At 45.4% G+C, this 19,858-nt stretch overlaps 1 protein-coding gene and 1 long non-coding RNA gene across 3 annotated transcripts in view; one reads left to right on the top strand and one right to left on the bottom strand.

Annotated features, from left to right (window-relative positions):
* LOC126237199 (uncharacterized) overlaps positions 1-1,121 on the bottom strand; it is a 418,088-nt gene extending 416,967 nt beyond the window's left edge. For both annotated transcript variants that reach the window (XR_007545052.1, XR_007545051.1), the window contains exon 1: positions 1,029-1,121. This is a non-coding gene — a long non-coding RNA (uncharacterized LOC126237199). The remainder of the gene's footprint in view (positions 1-1,028) is intronic.
* LOC126237197 (phosphatidylinositol 4-kinase beta) overlaps positions 1-19,858 on the top strand; it is a 268,062-nt gene that overhangs the window by 11,396 nt on the left and 236,808 nt on the right. The window lies entirely within an intron of this gene.

The raw sequence follows: 19,858 nt of genomic DNA, 5'->3' as shown, positions 1-19,858 counted from the left end.
GCAGTACCAGCACAGCAAGACCGTTTTGGTTAATGTTGCAAGGCCAGGTCAGTCAATCATCCAGACTGTTGCCCCTGCAACTACTGAAAAGTCTGCTGCCCCTCTTCAGGAACCACACGTTTGTCTGGCCTCTCAACAGATACCCCTCCGTTGTGGTTGCACGTATGGTACGGCTATCTGTATCGCTGAGGCACGCAAGCCTCCCCACCAACGGCTAGGTCTATGGTTCATGGGGAAGATGGTCTGGATAGATGTCTGCCTATTACACATTACGACTCTCTTCAACTGTGGGCGGTCTCTGTCAGTCCACAGACGAGGTCAGCCTGTACGCTTTTGTGTTGTAAGTGTCCCTTCACGTTTCCACTTCACTGTCACATCGGAAACAGTGGACCTTGGGATATTTAGGAGTGTGGAAATTTGGCGTACAGACGCATGACACAAGTGACACCCAATCACCTGACCATATTCGAAGTCCGTGAGTTCCGCGGAGCGCCCCATTCTACTCTCTCACCATGTCTAATCACTACTGAGGTCGCTGATATGGAGTACCTGGCAGTAAGTGGCAGCACGAGGCACCTAATACGAAAAACGTATGTTTTTCGGGATGTCTGGATACTTTTGATCACATAGTACAGTTGACGCTAAGAAACCTTCCTGAAGTTTTTATGTAATGTTAGTCAGTGACTTAAAAATAGTCGCTGCATGAAACTAATCGTCTGTGAATAACCATACATTACCCCTGATTTGGTGGTTGCGTAATGTCGCCTTTAAAAACTTTCAATGTGTGCGGCGTTGTCTGCAGGAAATATTCTCCATCATTGCGCTTCCCCGGAGGTATGAGACCGCGTCTGCAGATGGTTTTCCTTTAAAGAAATCATAATTTCAGGTCCACCGCGTCAAGTTCTCTGCGCGCGCCACAAAGCTACCGTTCGTGTCAAAGGTGAACGCTAAGCGACAACGAACTGCCGGTCGGAGCTTTTCACTCCTTCGTGGAACGAAAACAAACATTCATCGGCATAGTTACTTACATTTCTCCGAACTCCGCTCCTCTGATCCTTAGCTTCTCGATGAAACATCAGAGAAGAGTCGATGCCGGGAGGCTCACTAGTGCAGTGGTATCGGGGCAGCTGGAGGCAGTGTTGCTCTCTGGTTTAAGGAACTTCCTCGTTTTTGCTGTCGCGGCTATCGCTGAGTGATGACGCAACACCTCTGCGTTCAGATTCGCTGTTTGCATCTCGCTGCTTCAAAAACACTGGGTAACAGCTTGTGGGTACGCTGTTCGTAAAAATTTAAAGTGATGTTAACCGTGAGACTAGTTTAGAATTCAGTACATTCAACATGGATCGCCAGCTACGGGTAAAGATTATGAGAATGAAAATTTGTATCACAATTTTATACGGTAGTCAAAGTTCAACAGTTTTGCACTAGAATCTTATCATACTTTCCACCCTATAAACGTAATTTACTGAAAGGACAAAAAGTCATGGTAAGGTACTGTTACACAACTCGTTTCATTGTATTTGTCTTGATGTGGTCCTGATTTAAGTGAATTCCTGACGCCCCACATTCAAATCGGCGACGATCACTGACGGTACTCCCTCTACCCCAAGAAGCTTCGAGACTGGATTAGTAAAAAATAGAGAAGTAAGATTGTGATTTAGTGCTTCATTTGTTCTAGATAGTCTCCCACTTAAGTACAATGCACAGAATGTTCATGCAGCAGTGAGAAACTGTGAGAAAAGTCCTTCTTTGGGGTGGTGTTCAACCAGTGTGTCACATTGGCCTGAATGCCGTTTAGTCGTCAAAGCGCTGACCCTTCACATACGCTTCGTCGTTTCGTAGTGGGTTCGTTTTGGCACCACCAAGTCTTTAAACCCGAGATGAGTTTTTTCTAGAAAAGGAGTGTCCGAATTTTGCGTTCCAATCACTTAGCGGCAGTCATATAAGCGTTGTTGTTTTTGTTCCGTAGTCAAGGTGTGAGGGACAAACTGAGAATATCATTTTCTCTTCTTCAAAATGTCCTCGAGAACGTCTTGAACACCTGACTTAGAGGTGCAACGCATGCCCACCAATGCACATCCGTTGTTTACGGTTGTTAGGTCCAGTTGCCACCGCATTTACTACTTTGATGTCGTTTACATGCCAAGAATATAATCAAAATGGCTCTGATGAGCACTATGGGACTTAACATCTGTGGTCATCAGTCCCCTAGAACTTAGAACTACTTAAACCTAAGGACATCACACACATCCATGCCCGAGGCAGGATTCGAACCTGCGACCGTAGCGGTCACGCGGTTCCAGACTGAAGCGCCTTGAACCGCACGGCCACACCGGCCGGCAAGAATATAATCAGTATCGCAACTTTTTGAAAGGAAGGTCTAGACAGTCCCTCGCCCCCGTATGGCTCTGCAGAGACAACTTGACGTCTGTTCGTTAAACACTTGCTATCCTGTGCAAAGGTTGTCTCTATGACACTGTATTAGAGTTCCACCTCACTCTCTGTTGACTTCGGAAACCTTAATTCTTGTGTAATCTCCGATATCCTATGACACTTCCGTTTCGCGCCAATTATCATTACTCGTTGAGTGCCATATTCAGTACACACGTGTCTGTAACAGACTGCTCAGATATTATTTGTACACTGTGGCCATATGTTGCATCTAGCTACAATATTCGGCCGTCATACATTGCACCATCATGAAATGGGACTGTCTTTCCCGTGGCTTTTGGTTGCTCACCTTGTTATTTCATCCTCTCCTTACTGTTCCCAAGAAAACACTTAAAGTCGTTAGAAATGGACTGTTGTTTAGTAGTGATCTTCTTCTTCTTCCTCTTATTCCTGCCTTTTATCCCATATCTTTACGGGATTGACAAGTTAATTATTGGATCTGGCAATGTTGGAGGAGGAGGATGGCAGAATGTACTTCCTGTCTCCATTAAATTTGTCCTCGGGACGGAATTCGTGCGTTCCATCTGTGCAAATGGTTCAAATGGCTCTGAGCGCTATGGGACTTAACGTCTGTGGTCATCAGTCCCCTAGAACTTGGAACTACTTAAACCTAACTAGCCTAAGGACATCACACACATCCATGCCCGAGGCAGGATTAGAACCTGCGACCGTAGCAGTCGCGCGGTTCCGGACTTAGCGCCTAGAACCGCTCGGCCACCGAGGCCGGCGTCTCATCTGTCTGCTTCTCGTGTTATCCCCTGTGAAAGAGCGGAAACGGATTCTAAAGGTTTGCGAATCACGTAACTGCAGCGGAACGCGGGTATCAGCCCAGCATTCACCTAGTCGCAGTTGGGAATGGCTGGGCGGATTAGATCGTTCAAATGGTTCTGAGCACTATGGGACTTAACGTCGAAGGTCATCAGTCCCCTAGAACTTAGAACTACATAAACCTAACTAACCTAAGGACATCACACACATCCATGCCCGAGGCAGGATTCGAACCTGCGACCGTAGCGGTCGCTCGGTTCCAGACTGTAGCGCCTTTAACCGCTTGGCCACCCCGGCCGGCGGCGGATTAGATCCTGGGCTAGAGCGTCTCTCCGAATCCACGTAGTGGCTTGCTAACGCACACGGCTATTTGAGCTGGTTGCTGCGTGTTGTAACATGTATCAGTGTCATCCTGGTAAAGTGAAGCCGGCTAATAGTTCGCAGAGTTCTTATAATTACAGATTGCATCTGTAGGCTCTGCTGTCCAAGTTTGATTATTACCCATCTGCTTGCTAGATGTCTCAGCCTAAAAATATGCCACTGATTAATTTTCTTATGAGAATTGCAGAGCAAATTATTGCATTGGGAAGCAGGACAAGATTTAAAAAGAAAGAGAGCTGCTGGACACCGAAAGTGTCATGTACAGATCTATACTGAACTTTGGAGAGCAGCTACCAACAGAAGGTGAAACAAGAAGAAGGATTTGCTGAGAGACAGAGAAGGAAACCAGAACAAAGACCTTACGTGCCATGTATCGATAGCTTTGTGCAAAAGCTGTCTCATACTGTTTCACGAAGATCGATGTCACATGAGACAGTCGAATTTGCATGTAATGCTCAAGAGTACGTCATTTGGCAAACTGTGCCCGGATGTCAAATATTCGTAATCATAAATGCTTTTCTGAAAATATGTATCAGAAATGAAGATAGAGGATTACCATTCGCCGGCCGGTGTGGCCGAGCGGTTCTAGGCGCTTCAGTCTGGAACCGCGCGACCGCTACGGTTGCAGGTTCGAATCCTGCCTCGGGCGTGGATGTGTGTGATGTCCTTAGGTTAGTTAGGTTTAAGTAGTTCTGAGTTCTAGATGACTGATGACCTCTGATGTTAAGTCCCATAGTGCTCAGAGCCATTTGAACCATTGATTACCATTCATGGCATTACCTCTGGCACAAATAGGACCCAAGTCAGAAGACCAGTGGGACACCTACAGGGTTATTCGTAAGTACTGAAACGTCCCCTTTGAAAAATTATACATGACTGTGCTTAAACTGACACACAATATTTTTTTAGCGCAACGCAATCTGACTTTCAGTAATCCCTACAAGAGAATGGCCCTGACTAAATTAACCTATACGTTACACAAATCACTTACCTCACAAAAATCTTCGTTACTCGAACTACTGCAATACAGCGAGCGCCACTACTGCCAGCTAAATAAAAGATTCAAACTACGGAAGGCACTAACTACTGATATGCATAGTTAGCAAATGAAAGATTTTAATAGAGAACAAACAATGCATTTACCTTAATAGTCATAATATATATAACAGTTCATGACATCCAGTCTTACAAATTTCAAAACTCCGCCATCTCTCTCCCCACACCCACCACTGCTGGCGGCTCACCTCCAACTGCGCAACGCTACGCGCTGTTAACAGCCAACTGCCCAACACTACAATGGCAGACAACAATGCAAACTAGCCACAGACTGCACACAGCACAGCCAGTGATTTTCATACCGAGCGCTACGTGGCGTTACCAATAAGAAAACCTAAACAGCCTACTTACAGTACCTTCAGAGTTTCCGATCACGACTGCGCGAAAACTATAGGACATACAGGAAAATGGCACATATCAGTGGACAGACATCTCTCCAAGTTTCGATTCCTAACACGCACTGTGGCATAGTTGCAATAAGGGACAGGCGTTCAGAACACACACAAGTTCTTACAATACGATACCGACAAACTTCGAGGGGTTCTAAAGGGGGTCTTAAGGAACAAATTAAGGACAGAAGCGCCTTTCCAGAAAACTCATCCAACGATGGTACAGAGTGTCGAAGTTACAGACGCCGGCTCCTGCTGCTAAGCCACCCCTTTGACAGCATACTTAATTTTGTACGCTGACGGACTGTAGGCGGAACACCTTGCAATGTTGTTTGTTATTCGGTGATCGCGACTGATTGCCACGATCACCAGTGGAGAAGATGCAGCTAGCTGCTGCGTAGACAGGCCTTGTCTCCTATGAATGCGTGTCGTATGTACTGCCGTTGGATGACATTTGTGGACACGGGTTCCTATCCTCAGTTTGTTCCTCAAGACGTCCTCTACAACCCCTCGAAATCTGTAACACTCTGTAGACTAATCATTGACTCAGTACTGTCGCATCGAAATATCCTGGCAGAAAAAAATGGCAGCACTAAAAAAGAATTAGTGTAGAGTAATGTAACTTCGGCAATGCATTTGTCTAGGTAACATTATTAGGTCACTGGCATTGTAAGATCACAGGGCAATGTAAGCTGTAGCGTTGCTCTTGGGGGTATTTATTTTTTGAAAAATGTCGAAAAAGTGAATATTTTGGTGGGCCACTTGGCAACAGAATCAGGGATTGATTACACTATTATAATAACACACGTTGAGCATTAAATACCTGGTTGGATTATTTTGAACAAGAGCGGCAGATTGATTTATTTGAGATCGTTCGGAAGAAACATCATTTCTGTGCATTTTTAAAGTCGCGATGTAGTTATACCCGGAACAACACTAAGGGACCAGAAGATTTATAGACTTTAAAAGAAATGCAACACTACACAATTAAAAAAAAAGAGCTGATTCAGAAATAATAGGAAAACGATAATGTTCCTTCTGCCTCATGCTGCGCTCGACCCATCAGCGTGATTGTAATTTCTGGTGATGAACTAACACAAAATAATTAACATTCAAGTAAATGAGGAGATGGAAATCATCAAGGTTAATTTACTAAAATAAGCACACTTATCTTTAACACACGTTTTTTAATGCTACGTACCTTTTCATATTAAGTTACAATAGATGACCATTGTGGTTAAATACTTTATACATAACAGTCAAAATGTCCTCTTGACGCTGCCTGTTCGTAATCAGTTACAAGAAGCTACATGTTTTCTGATTGGAAAAATAACAATTAGCATATTTACTGAATATTTTCACATAAAATATAAAATAACGATGCGGAACACAGCATGTCCGCGTCCGCCTTTCATGAAATACTAACAATAAAAGGTGAGGTGCCCAATGCCTCAATTGTCTTGAAACAACAGAATTCTTTTTTATATCATTAATCGATACATGTACATAGAGATTTACAGGCAAGAACGGCAAAGATAAAGAATAATAGATTCTGTCACTACTATGTGATGGTTCATTTCTTTTACTTTACAATTGTTCGATAACTTTAGGCCATCCCGGCGTTTACTAATGAGCGTATACTAAATGTTTGTGAGGCGAAAATTACTAATATTACAAAGCGTGAGATAAATAATTGCAAATGTGCAATGCTGGTACATTAACAACCGGTGCAACCGCCAGTATGTTGAATGCAAGCATGCAAATGTGCATGCATTGTGTTGTACAGGTGCCAGAAATCAGTTTGTGGGATGCAGTTCCATGCCTGTTGCACTTGGTCGGTCAATACAGGGACAGTTAATGTTGTTTGTGGATGACGCTGGAGTTGTCGTCCGATGATGTTCCATATGCGCTGGACTGGGGACAGATCTGGTGATCGAGCAGGCCAAGGCAACATGTCGACATTCTGTAGAGCAGTCTCTGTATGTCCATCTTTACACAGTTGATTGCGGGACCTCGGCTATTCAGTACAGAATGTCGAATCAAAACAAGTTTCAGCCATCTAAATTTCCAGTTGTTATTTTATCGAGAAGCCAGTCTTTTCGATTTATTACGCCGTCTATAGAGCATGATGGGTTACAACAGCAGTAAGTGGACAAGCGTTATCCTCTTGGAAGACATCGCCTAGAATGCTCCTCGTGAATGGTAACACGACAGTTTGACTCACGATATTGACATACAAGTTTGGTGTTACGGCTGTCATTCGAAATCGCGCCCCAGACCATAACTCCAGGCGTATGTCCATTACGTCCAGCGTACAGACGCGTTGGCTCAGGCCTTGAGCTGGCCTCCCCCAGCCAACACACGGCCGTCAGTGGCACTAAAGCAGAAACAACTTTCATCATAAAACACAACAGACCTCCACCTCGCCCTCCAATTAGTTCTCACTTGAGACCACTGAAGTCACAAATGGCAGTGGAGTGGGGTCAATGGAATGCACGCTACAGGGCATCTGGCTTGGAGCAGTCCTTGAAGGAACTAATTTGTAACATGTGCGCTGATATGAAACTTCCTGGCAGATTAAAACTGTGTGCCCGACCGAGACTCGAACTCGGGACTTTGCCTTTCGCGGGCAAGTGCTCTACCAACTGAGCTACCGAAGCACGACTCACGCCCGGTTCTCACAGCTTTACTTCTGCCAGTATCTCGTCTCCTACCTTCCAAACTTTACAGAAGCTCTCCTGCGAACCTTGCAGACTGTTTAACACAGTTTTAATCTGCCAGGAAGTTTCATATCAGCGCACAATCCGCTGCAGAGTGAAAATCTCATTCAGGAAACATCCCCCAGGCTGTGGCTAAGCCGTGTCTCCGCAATATCCTTTCTTTCAGGAGTGCTAGTTCTGCAAGGTTCGCAGGAGAGCTTCTGTAAAGTTTGGAAGGTAGGAGACGAGATACTGGCAGAAGTAAAGCTGTGAGAACCGGGCGTGAGTCGTGCTTCGGTAGCTCAGTTGGTAGAGTACTTGCCCGCGAAAGGCAAAGTCCCGAGTTCGGGTCTCGGTCGGGCACACAGTTTTAATCTGCCAGGAAGTTTTAATTTGTAACAGTTCGTGTGTCACTGTGGTGCCAACTGCCGCTGCAATTGCTGCACGGTCTCCTTGCGTCCGTAGCTTCTCTTACCAACAATCATGTACAGTGGCTACATTCCTACAAAGTCTTTCTGCAATATCGCCAACAACCATGTACAGTGGCTACATTCCTACTAAGTCTTTCTGCAGTATCGCAGAAGGAACATCCACTTTCTTTTGCCCGACCTCGTTCAAACTCTGTGAGGTGTTGACAGTGGTGTCTTTGACTCCTTAAAGGCATTCTTGACTAAAATCAGTGGAGCACTTTCAATCTCAGAAGGTGCAGCGTGCATCTAAAATAATCCTTTTTTTCTACTAACGCCACTCTTGTGCGACTGGCGTGAAATCTGGATAGACATTATCCTACAAATGTAGAAACACGCCTACCAACTTCCACTTATGTCGCACAACTGCTTCTTGGTGTTGCGATCTTTTTCCCGTCAATGTACTTTAGCCCATCCCTAGTCTGGAGTAATGCGCACGTGCACGTGTGGAGACAGCCAGGCACACGTGCCTGGACAGCAGCGTGGCATTTGCGGCAGCGCCGGCTGCCATCAAAAGAAGCCAGCGAGAGACCTTAGCCGCAGCCGCGCAGCGCAAATCAAGCCGCGCCAGCGAGAGCCATGGCGGCGATCACGTGTGCCTGCCCGTGCCGGCTTCCCCTCGCGGGTTTCTCTGCTGCCCTGGCCCGTCCTTCCGGCGCGGCTCTGACACAAATCTCTCTCTCTCTCCTGCCGTGTTCCGTTGTCACCCCGCGCGCCGTTGACATCTTTTCTCGCAAAGGCCACTAAGTCTTCACAGCGCATTTCCTACGTTGATTAAATTTTCTCATATTGAGAAATCAGGAGTGATCTGTTCTACTTGGTAAAAACTTTCTAAATCCAAGATAGCATAAATATTTCTTTATTTACAAACAAACGGTTTATACAGACTTTGTTGTCATCTTCAGGTCTTCAAAAATGTTTGTTATAAAATGTGTTGTGATGTAGAAAAAAATTAGCACATTACAATATACAGGGTGTTACAAAAAGGTACGGCCAAACTTTCAGGAAACATTCCTCACACACAAAGAAAGAAAATATGTTATGTGGACATGTGTCCGGAAACGCTTCCTTTCCATGTTAGACCTCATTTTATTACTTCTCTTCAAATCACATTGATCACGGAATGGAAACACACAGCAACAGAACGTACCAGCGTGACTCCAAACACGTTGTTACAGGAAATGTTCAAATGTCCTCCGTTAGCGAGGATACATGCATCTACCCTCCGTCGCATGGAATCCCTGATGCGCTGATGTAGCCCTGGAGAATGGCGTATTGTATCACAGCCGTCCACAATACGAGCACAAAGAGTCTACATTTGGTACCGGGGATGCGTAGACAAGAGCTTGCAAATGCCCCCATAAATGAAAGTCAAGAGGGTTGAGGTCAGGAGAGCGAGGAGGCCACGGAATTGGTCCGCCTCTACCAATCCATCGGTCACCGAATCTGTTGTTGAGAAGCGTCCGAACACTTCGACTGAAATGTGCAGGAGCTCCATCGTGCATGAACCACATGTTGTGTCGTACTTGTAAAGGCACATGTTCTAGCAGCACAGGTAGAGTATCCCGTATGAAATCATGATAACGTGCTTCATTGAGCGTAGGTGGAAGAACATGGGGCCCAATCAAGACATCACCAACAATGCCTGCCCAAAACGTTCACAGAGAATCTGTGTTGATGACGTGATTGCACAATTGCGTGCGGATTCTCGTCAGCCCACACATGTTGATTGTGAAAATTTACAATTTGATCACGTTGGAATGAAGCCTCATCCGTAAAGAGAACATTTGCACTGAAATGAGGATTGACACATTGTTGGATGAACCATTCGCAGAAGTGTACCCGTGGAGGCCAATCAGCTGCTGATAGTGCCTGCACACGCTGTACATGGTACGGAAACAACTGGTTCTCCCGTAGCACTCTCCATACAGTGACGTGGTCAACGTTACCTTGTACAGAAGCAACTTCTCTGACGCTGACATTAGGGTTATCGTCAACTGCGCGAAGAATTGCCTCGTCCATTGCAGGTGTCCTCGTCGTTCTAGGTCTTCCCCAGTCGCGAGTCGTAGGCTGGAATGTTCCGTGCTCCCTAAGACGCCGATCAATTGCTTCGAACGTCTTCCTGTCGGGACACGTTCGTTCTGGAAATCTGTCTCGATACAAACGTACCGCGCCACGACCATTGCCCCGTGCTAATCCATACATCAAATGGGCATCTGCCAACTCCGCATTTGTAAGCATTGCACTGACTGCAAAACCACGTTCGTGATGAACACTAACCTGTTGATGCTACGTACTGATGTGCTTGATGCTAGTACTGTAGAGCAATGAGTCGCATGTGAACACAAGCACCGAAGTCAACATTACCTTCCTTCAATTGGGCCAACTGGCGGTGAATCGAGGAAGTACAGTACATACTGACGAAACTAAAATGAGCCCTAACATGGAAATTAATTGTTTCCGGACACATGTCCACATAACATCTTTTCTTTATTTGTGTGTGCGGAATGTTTCCTGAAAGTTTGGCCGTACCTTTTAGCAACACCCTGTATAAAGGTCTGTTATAAATAAAACATTTAAAATCTCAAAGCAGTTGCGCACAAGAGCATGCCCATATACAGTATGTAGCCCTCAACAGATAACTCTCAAGTCATTAAAAAGAGTAGACAATACCGTAACAATCACGTGTTGAGCTCTACATATATGGTCATAGGAATGTGCACAAGGTGCGTTTTGATTTTAAATGTTTTATTTATGACAAACTTTTGTACAGGATGAGCCACAGAGGACTTTACAACTTGGAATTATGTAGTAATTTATGGAGATAACTTACAGGATCTGTAGATGCGTCATTTTGTAGCAAACAACCTCGAGTTTGATTCACCAGTGCATGAGTACCCCATTCCGCCACCAAGAGCGCCAGTGTAGTGCACATTTAAAATGGCTACTTTCACTGGTGCGGAGCGTGCCCTCTGTGTGTTTTGGTTTCCTGAAACGAAGTCTCTGCGTCTCCTTCGAGACAATAAAACCACTGAGAGTAGCTCTTTGATCCCGTTCGGATGCAACCCTTTCTGATGCAGGTTAAATCATTATAAAGTATTAGTGCGTAGGTTACCGCCATCATTACTTAACATCTACTTTCCTCAATTACTTTGGAGCTACTCGTGTGTAGAATCACACTGGCAACAATCCAGTAGCGCTGAGATAGACGACGTGCACCTGACTCACCATAACTACATGTGAATGCAGCGTGCTCTGTGAGCGGACGCACACCACTCGTCGATGCTGATGGACTAAGAGCTGTCATGTCGCCATCCATTTCTTTAGCAGTTGTATTTCTCATGGTCAACCACTTCTCCCATTTTTTTCTTAAGATGGTTGCCCACAATTTAGTTCAAGGGGCGTTCAATAAGTATTGAAACACTTTTTTCTCTTGATTCAGTTTCGGTTGAAAAAATGCAGAATTTGTTGTGGGACATGGTGGAATATTCCCGCTTCAGCCCCTATAGTTTCATGAAGTTCCGATAGGTGGCGGCACTATACGTAGCCTTCAAAATAGCGTCTGTGGTGGATGTGCGTTCGAAGCATAGAGTAGCCATTGCGCTGCTTTTGGCGCAAAACAGAGCAACGTAAATATTTAAAGGGGCGTCCAAAATGTCTATGGAGTTCTGGTGGATGAAAAACGCACGGTGAATCGTTGGGCGAGGCGTCAGTCACCAGCGCAACAAGGTCGCGCAAACCTGTCCGGTTTCCCGCATGCCGGGCGGCCGCACACAGCTGTGACTTCTACAGTGTTGGAACATGCGGACACACTCATTGGAACTGATCGACGGATCACAATCAAACACCTCGCTGCTCAACTGGAGATCTCTGTTGCTGGTGCTGACACACTTGTCCATCGGTTGGGGTACTCAAAGGTACGTGCCCGCTGGGTTCCTCGAAGCAGTATGCGGATGATGAGGAAGTTATCCATGCAGCAAGACTTTGGCGCCGACGTCGATCAGTAGAGTGATACCATGCGGCCGTACAGGCCGTCTCATCCAGGTGGCGCAAAGCCTTAGCATTAAACGAAGATTACGTTGAAAAATAGAGTTTTGTAGACAGAAGGGTGGTGAGTAATATCGTGTATTAGAGTCGCCAAAAAAACCAACCTGCTTTCAGGAAAAAAGTGTTGAATTACTTACTGAACGCCCCTTTTAGTCAGGACTCTCGTGGCCGAGCGGAGCAGCCGCGCGGTTTGAGGCGCCATGTCACGGACTGCGTGGTCCCTTCCGCCGGAGGTTCGAGTCCTCCCTCGAGCATGGGTTTGTGTGTTATTCTTAGCATAAGTTAGTTTAAGTAGTTTGTAAGACTAGGGGCCGATGTTCTCAGCAGTTTGGTCCCTTAGGAATTCACACACATTTCAACATTTTAGGACTTTCTTGGGTCTGGACGAACATTTATTTATTGTTTGATAGTTATTCCGTTTAACTTCCAATTTCTGTGGAGAACTGGCTATATGATGAGCAATCTGAAATTGTGGATTGGTGTCGATCCATGCTGTAAAGGGGTACCTCGGATTCAATTGTGTTTTAAATGGGCAATATATAATTATTCCATTCATTAACTGCTTTTCTGTTACGCGTTTGTGGATTTCCCCTGTCCCTTATTCTGTAACTACATATGGCTGAAACATTTGCTTTAGGTCCGATCTCCGATGCTGCCACAGTCAGGAGATAGACGACCTTCAGGTAAGATAGTTTTTATCAAAGATAGTCAGGCGGTAACAGATAGGACAACAATTTAAATTAATTATTCTCTTTGATTTGGACGAGACTCACCAGTCTGACATTTCTTTCATTTATTCGCACAAGCGCATAAAGTGACGATGTTTCGCTTGTGGGGCGCTCAACTGCGCGGTTATCAACGCCCGTACAAATTCGCTACCTTTGCTCAGCCCAATCTCGACACTTTCACGAACGATGATTAAATGATGACGGCAACACAAACACCCAGTCATCACGGGGCAGGTGAAAATCCCTGACCCCGTCAGGAATCGAACCCCGGACCCTGTGCTCGGGAAGCGAGAACGCGACCGCGAGACCACGAGCTGCGGACAAGCCCATAAAGTGTCAGACTACAAATCCGAAGTTCCTGGATTGATGCCCCAGTCGGTTGTAGACTTTGGTTCTCGCTTATAGCCAGAGCTGTAACTATTCTTTTTTTTTCAATCATCAGTCTTCTTACTAGCATTTACACCCAACGCCTTTAATTATTATAATCCAGTCTCTGTCTTTCCCTACAGTCTTTATCCTCTTCAGCATCCTTTCGAATCATGTAAGTTATTCTCTGATGTCTTATCATATGCATTCAGTGAGAAAGTTTTTTCTATGAAATGCACTCTTCCTAGAATACAGTATGGACACTACCAGTGGAACGATATTTACGCCCCTATCCTATTACAATAAACGCGAGCAGACAACAAGGCCAAGAAGTCTCTGGATTATCCAGCGCAACACTTCAGTGTTGAACTTATTACAGCTTGTGTTTTTCACGTCAGTGATGAAAATATATACAGCACACTCGCCTCAGATTACCAACAATGATTCCTTAACTACTTTTGGTCTGTAATTACGAGATATGGACTAACAGAATAGAACATCCACTACACTGTGTTTTCGCTTGTAATTATGAAATTGTTCTACCAAGAACCGACGGGAGCATCAGTTAACGCTACGGATTGTTGAAAATTATCCAGTCGAAACCGGTATGCCTACGGTCGTGACTATTATAACCAGGGAACTCCTAAAAATAAGTTACACAGTATTATGGTATGCCATGTAACTTTTATTTGACGTAACACAGATACGAGGTGTGGCTAGAAAAAAACCGGACTAGTACTGGTGAAACAATAAAACGAATGCAATAAGGCTGAAAGTCGCGTGGCCTGTCACGTGACTCTCGCTCCGCCTACTGCTCGAGTTTCATCTGCCTCCTGCACTCAGTCTGCCCGTGGCGTCTGTTTTAAGTAGTTGACGTTTTGTCTGTGCGTCGGAAAATGTTGAGTGTACAGAAAGAACAGCGTGTTAACATCAAATTTTGTTTCAAACTAGGAAAATCTGCAAGTGAAACGTTTGTAATGTTACAACAAGTGTACGGCGATGATTGTTTATCGCGAACACAAGTGTTTGAGTGGTTTAAACGATTTAAAGATGGCCGCGAAGACACCAGTGATGACACTCGCACTGGCAGACCATTGTCAGCAAAAACTGATGCAAACATTGAAAAAATCGGTAAACTTGTTCGACAAGATCGCCGTTTAACAATCAGAGCAGTGTCTGAGTTAACAGGAGTTGACAAGGAAAGTGTTAGGCAGATTCTTCATGAAAGTTTCAACATGAACAAAGTGTGTTCAAAAATGGTTTCAAAGTGTCTCACAATTGAACAGAAGGAACGCCGAAGAATGATTTGTTCTGACATCCTGGAAAACATTGAAAGTGATCCCACCTTCTTGCAAAATGTTATTACTTGCGATGAATCGTGGTTTTTTACTTACGATCCCGAAACTAAACGCCAATCGATGCATTGGAAAACTCCTGGTTCTCCACGACAAAAAAAAGCACGAATGTCAAAATCGAAATTCAAGGCAATGATGATTTTTTTTTTTTTTTTTTTTTTTTTTTTACATCAAAGGGATTGTGCACATTGATTGGGTACCAGAGGGACAAACAGTGAATCAGCATTACTACATTAGCGTCCTGGCTACCCTACGTGAGCGAGTACGGAGAAAACGGAACGATTTGTGGAGAAGAAAGTCATGGAGCCTTCACCAAGACAATGCCCCAGCTCACAGTGCGTTGTCAGTGAAGACGTTTTTGGCAAAAAACAACATTCCCATCTTAGATCATCCACCCTACTCACCTTATTTGGCCCCCTGTGACGTTTTTCTTTTCCCTAAAGTCAAGTCAGCTTTGAAAGGAACTAGATTTGAGACTGTTGAAGCAGTAAAAGAAAAAGCGACGGAAGTAATGTATGGACTTACCGAAAATGATCTGCAGCATTGCTATGAACAGTGGAAAATTCGTATGGAGCGGTGTAGAGGCCGAGGAGGAGAGTACATTAAAGGAGATAACATGAAATTGTGAATAATAGTAAATAAATGTTTTTTCCAGCATCAGTCCGGTTTTTTTCTAGCCGCACCTCGTACATGACACTAGTTTTCGACATAGTCACCAGATCTCTGAGAACAAAGGTCGGAACGTTCTATCAATCGTTCAGTTCCTCGACATTGGAAATCCGCTCTGTAGTCACGGGGCACTGTCTATTGAGACGCGCATCTGCTGTGCAGTGTCCGAGGTAGGCACTCTCTGACTGCTGCGTATCAGTTCCTCAATTGCCAGGCCGTTGTCGCCTGTGGTCCATGTCGATGGTCTTCCTTCCAGTTCAGCATCACCCCTGTCGGTGCTACCTTGGTCCATTTAAATATATCTGACAGTGTCAGAATAGGAGAAAGCGATCGTAAGCAGATAATCACGTATAAAATTTGACTGAATTTTCTGACGTTGCGAAAGGAGAAGGAACACTCGTTTTACTTATTAAGAACCTTATATAGTCAAGATCGCATAAACACTTCTTTGTTCTCAATTTTTGCCGTCATTCTAGTCTTCAAAATAATTTATTACAAAATGCGACTGCGAGATGGAATCTCATGCTAAATTGCCATATTTATGGATAAAATGTAACATATTATACAAAGGTTTGTCAGAAATTTGATTGTAAATGTTTTATTTCTAACAAACCTTTGTATAATGTGCTGCATTTTAATGTGACAACCTGGTGTGAGGCTCCAACACAGAATGAATGCGTTTTGTAACAAATGTTTTTGAAGACGAGAAGTTGACAGCAAAGTCTGTCGAAACTCAAAAATGGTTCAAATGGCTCTGAGCACTATGGGACAACATCTGAGGCCATCAGTCGCCTAGAACTTAGAACTACTTAAACCTAACTAACCTAAGGACATCACACACATCCATACCCGAGACAGGATTCGAACCTGCGACCGTAGCGGTCGCGCGATTGCAGACTGTAGCGCCTAGAACCGCTCGGCCACTTAAGGTCGGCCCTGTTTATTTCTACAATGGTTTACATCAGTTTACATGTTGAACATTTAGCTATTTTTTGAAGTAATCAACATTTCTGTCGATACATTTTTGTAGACGCTGTGGCAGTTTTTGTATGCTCATATCATACCAGCTCGCCGCCATGCTGTTCAGAAAGTTATGAACCTCTTCTTTCACCTCGTCGTCGGAGCTGAATGTTCTTTTAACCTAGGGAACAGGTGATAGTCACTGGGCGCCAAGTCAGGACTACAGGGTGGGCGGCTGATTATGTTCCACTGAAACTGTTGCAGGAGAGCAACTGTCTGTCGAGCGATGTGTGGGCGAGCGTTGTCACTGATAATGTGTACGCCCTTGCTCAACATTCCTCTTCTCCGGTTCTGAATTACCCGTTTGAGTTATTTCAGAGTCTCGCAGTACCTGTCAGCGTTAATTGCGGTCCCAGCGAGTCAGCTCCGACGACGAGGTGAAGGAGACGTTCATAACTTTCTGAACAGCATGGCGGCGAACTGGTATGACATGGGCATACAAAAACTGCCACAGCGTCTACAAAAATGCATCGACATAAATGCTAATTATGTAGAAAAATAGCTAAATGTTCGAGCTGTAAACTGATGTAAACCATTGTAGAGATAAACAGGTCTATGTACGTATAAAAATATAGAAGACCTTACTTTTGGGATAACCCTCGTACGTTGTTGCTAAAAAAAAGTGCTGTTTGCTACTCTCTGCCTACCATGACAAACATACAAAAATTTGCTGCTGAAGATACTGGTTAGTGTTACGTTTCTGCGACTCCAGGAAGCTAATATAACTACCGGAACTAAAACCAAAGGACAATAGGCCATTGCGTAAACAGATGTGTTTGTCAGGTGAATATAAGACACACTCACAGAGAATGTGTGTATTTGAATTTGGAAAGAGTTTTAGTTTATTTTTCCTTTAGCCATCGTGTTCATGCGCCTGTGCTCATCATCGTGCATAACTGCCGCTTACCGAATTAGCAGCGAGATACATTCCTGATGGTGACTCACCAAGCGCACGATTGCCTGTTGCCTCCGCAGTTAACCGACAAGAAAAGCAAAATGTGCTTAACTATCATATACAGCGGATGTTTACATCCTTCATTCCTTTCGCCTCGCTTCAGGAAAGCGGACGGGATGATGAACATCATTTGCTGTGTTCCCTCCAAAATGATTTAATGCAATCGGTTTTTTAACGTACTTAATACATTGAGGTGATAAAAGTCGTAGTATACCTCCTAATATTGCTTCGGACCTCCTTTAGCCCGGCGTAGTTGCCGCAACTCGACGTCGCACGGTCTCAAAAAGTCGTTGGAAGTCTCCTGCAGAAATATTGAGCCACGGTGCCTCTATAACTATTCATAATTGCGAAAGTTTTGCCGGTGGAGGATTTTGTGCACGAAGATGACCTCTCGGTCATGTCCCATAAATATTCGATGGGCTTCATATCGGGTGATCTGGGTGGCCAATCGATTCGCTCGGGTTATCCAGGATGATCTTCAAGAGAATCGCGAATAATTGTGGCCAGATGACAAGGCGCATTGTCATCCACGAAAATCCCATCGTCGTTTGGGAACATGGTGCCAATGAATGGCTGCAAATGGTCTACTAGTAGCCGAACATAACCATTTACAGTCGATGATCTGATAGTTTGACCAAAGAACCCATCCCATTTGCATGTAAACCCAGCCCACACAATTATGGAGCAACCAGCAGTTTGCGCAGTGCCTCGTTGACAACTTGGGTCCGTGCCTTCGTGGGGCCAGCGCCACACCTATGCCCAGCCATCAGCTCTTGCCAACTGAAATCGGGACTCGTCTGACCAGGCCACGTTTTTCAAGTCGTCTAGGGTCCAATATGCTGCAGGTGATATCGCGCTGTTAGCTAAGGCACTCGCGTATGTCGCTGTTGTCATAGCCCATTCACATTCTGCCCTACCGGATACATTCGTCGTGCGCCCACATTGATTTCTGCTGTAATTTCACGGTGTATCCCTTCTCTGTTAGCACGACAAATCTACGCAAACGCCGCTGCTCTCATTCGTTAAGTGAAGGTCATCGGCCACTGCGTTGTACGTGGTGAGAGGTAATGCCTGTAATTTGGTATTTTCGACACACAAGTGACGCTGTGGATATCGGAATATTGAATTCGCTAACGATTTCCGAAATGGAATGTCCCATGCATTTCCAATACCATTCCACGTTCAAAGTCTTAATTCCCGTTGTGCGGCCATTATCACCTCGAAAACCTGTTCACGGGAAACAACTAACAAGGGGAGGCCGCCAATTGTGAAATTCAGATTCGATTCATACTGTGCATAATAAAAGCTCATGGCCAGAGGTGTAATGTGGCAAAGCAACAAGATGCACTTCTCAGCCGTTGTCGAGAAAATCGACGGTTAAAAGACATCGCTGCGGTGAAATACTCTATACGATTAATACACTCCTGGAAATTGAAATAAGAACACCGTGAATTCATTGTCCCAGGAAGGGGAAACTTTATTGACACATTCCTGGGGTCAGATACATCACATGATCACACTGACAGAACCACAGGCACATAGACACAGGCAACAGAGCATGCACAATGTCGGCACTAGTACAGTGTATATCCACCTTTCGCAGCAATGCAGGCTGCTATTCTCCCATGGAGACGATCGTAGAGATGCTGGATGTAGTCCTGTGGAACGGCTTGCCATGCCATTTCCACCTGGCGCCTCAGTTGGACCAGCGTTCGTGCTGGACGTGCAGACCGCGTGAGACGACGCTTCATCCAGTCCCAAACATGCTCAATGGGGGACAGATCCGGAGATCTTGCTGGCCAGGGTAGTTGACTTACACCTTCTAGAGCACGTTGGGTGGCACGGGATACATGCGGACGTGCATTGTCCTGTTGGAACAGCAAGTTCCCTTGCCGGTCTAGGAATGGTAGAACGATGGGTTCGATGACGGTTTGGATGTACCGTGCACTATTCAGTGTCCCCTCGGCGATCACCAGTGGTGTACGGCCAGTGTAGGAGATCGCTCCCCACACCATGATGCCGGGTGTTGGCCCTGTGTGCCTCGGTCGTATGCAGTCCTGATTGTGGCGCTCACCTGCACGGCGCCAAACACGCATACGACCATCATAGGCACCAAGGCAGAAGCGACTCTCATCGCTGAAGACGACACGTCTCCATTCGTCCCTCCATTCACGCCTGTCGCGACACCACTGGAGGCGGGCTGCACGATGTTGGGGCGTGAGCGGAAGACGGCCTAACGGTGTGCGGGACCGTAGCCCAGCTTCATGGAGACGGTTGCGAATGGTCCTCGCCGATACCCCAGGAGCAACAGTGTCCCTAATTTGCTGGGAAGTGGCGGTGCGGTCCCCTACGGCAGTGCGTAGGATCCTACGGTCTTGGCGTGCATCCGTGCGTCGCTGCGGTCCGGTCCCAGGTCGACGGGCACGTGCACCTTCCGCCGACCACTGGCGACAACATCGATGTACTGTGGAGACCTCACGCCCCACGTGTTGAGCAATTCGGCGGTA

The sequence above is a fragment of the Schistocerca nitens genome, chromosome 2 (genome assembly GCF_023898315.1).
Source record: "Schistocerca nitens isolate TAMUIC-IGC-003100 chromosome 2, iqSchNite1.1, whole genome shotgun sequence".
Taxonomy (NCBI): Eukaryota; Metazoa; Arthropoda; class Insecta; order Orthoptera; family Acrididae; genus Schistocerca; species Schistocerca nitens.
The sequence above is the reverse complement of the archived record's forward strand: the minus strand, read 5'-3'. Positions and strand labels throughout refer to the sequence as shown.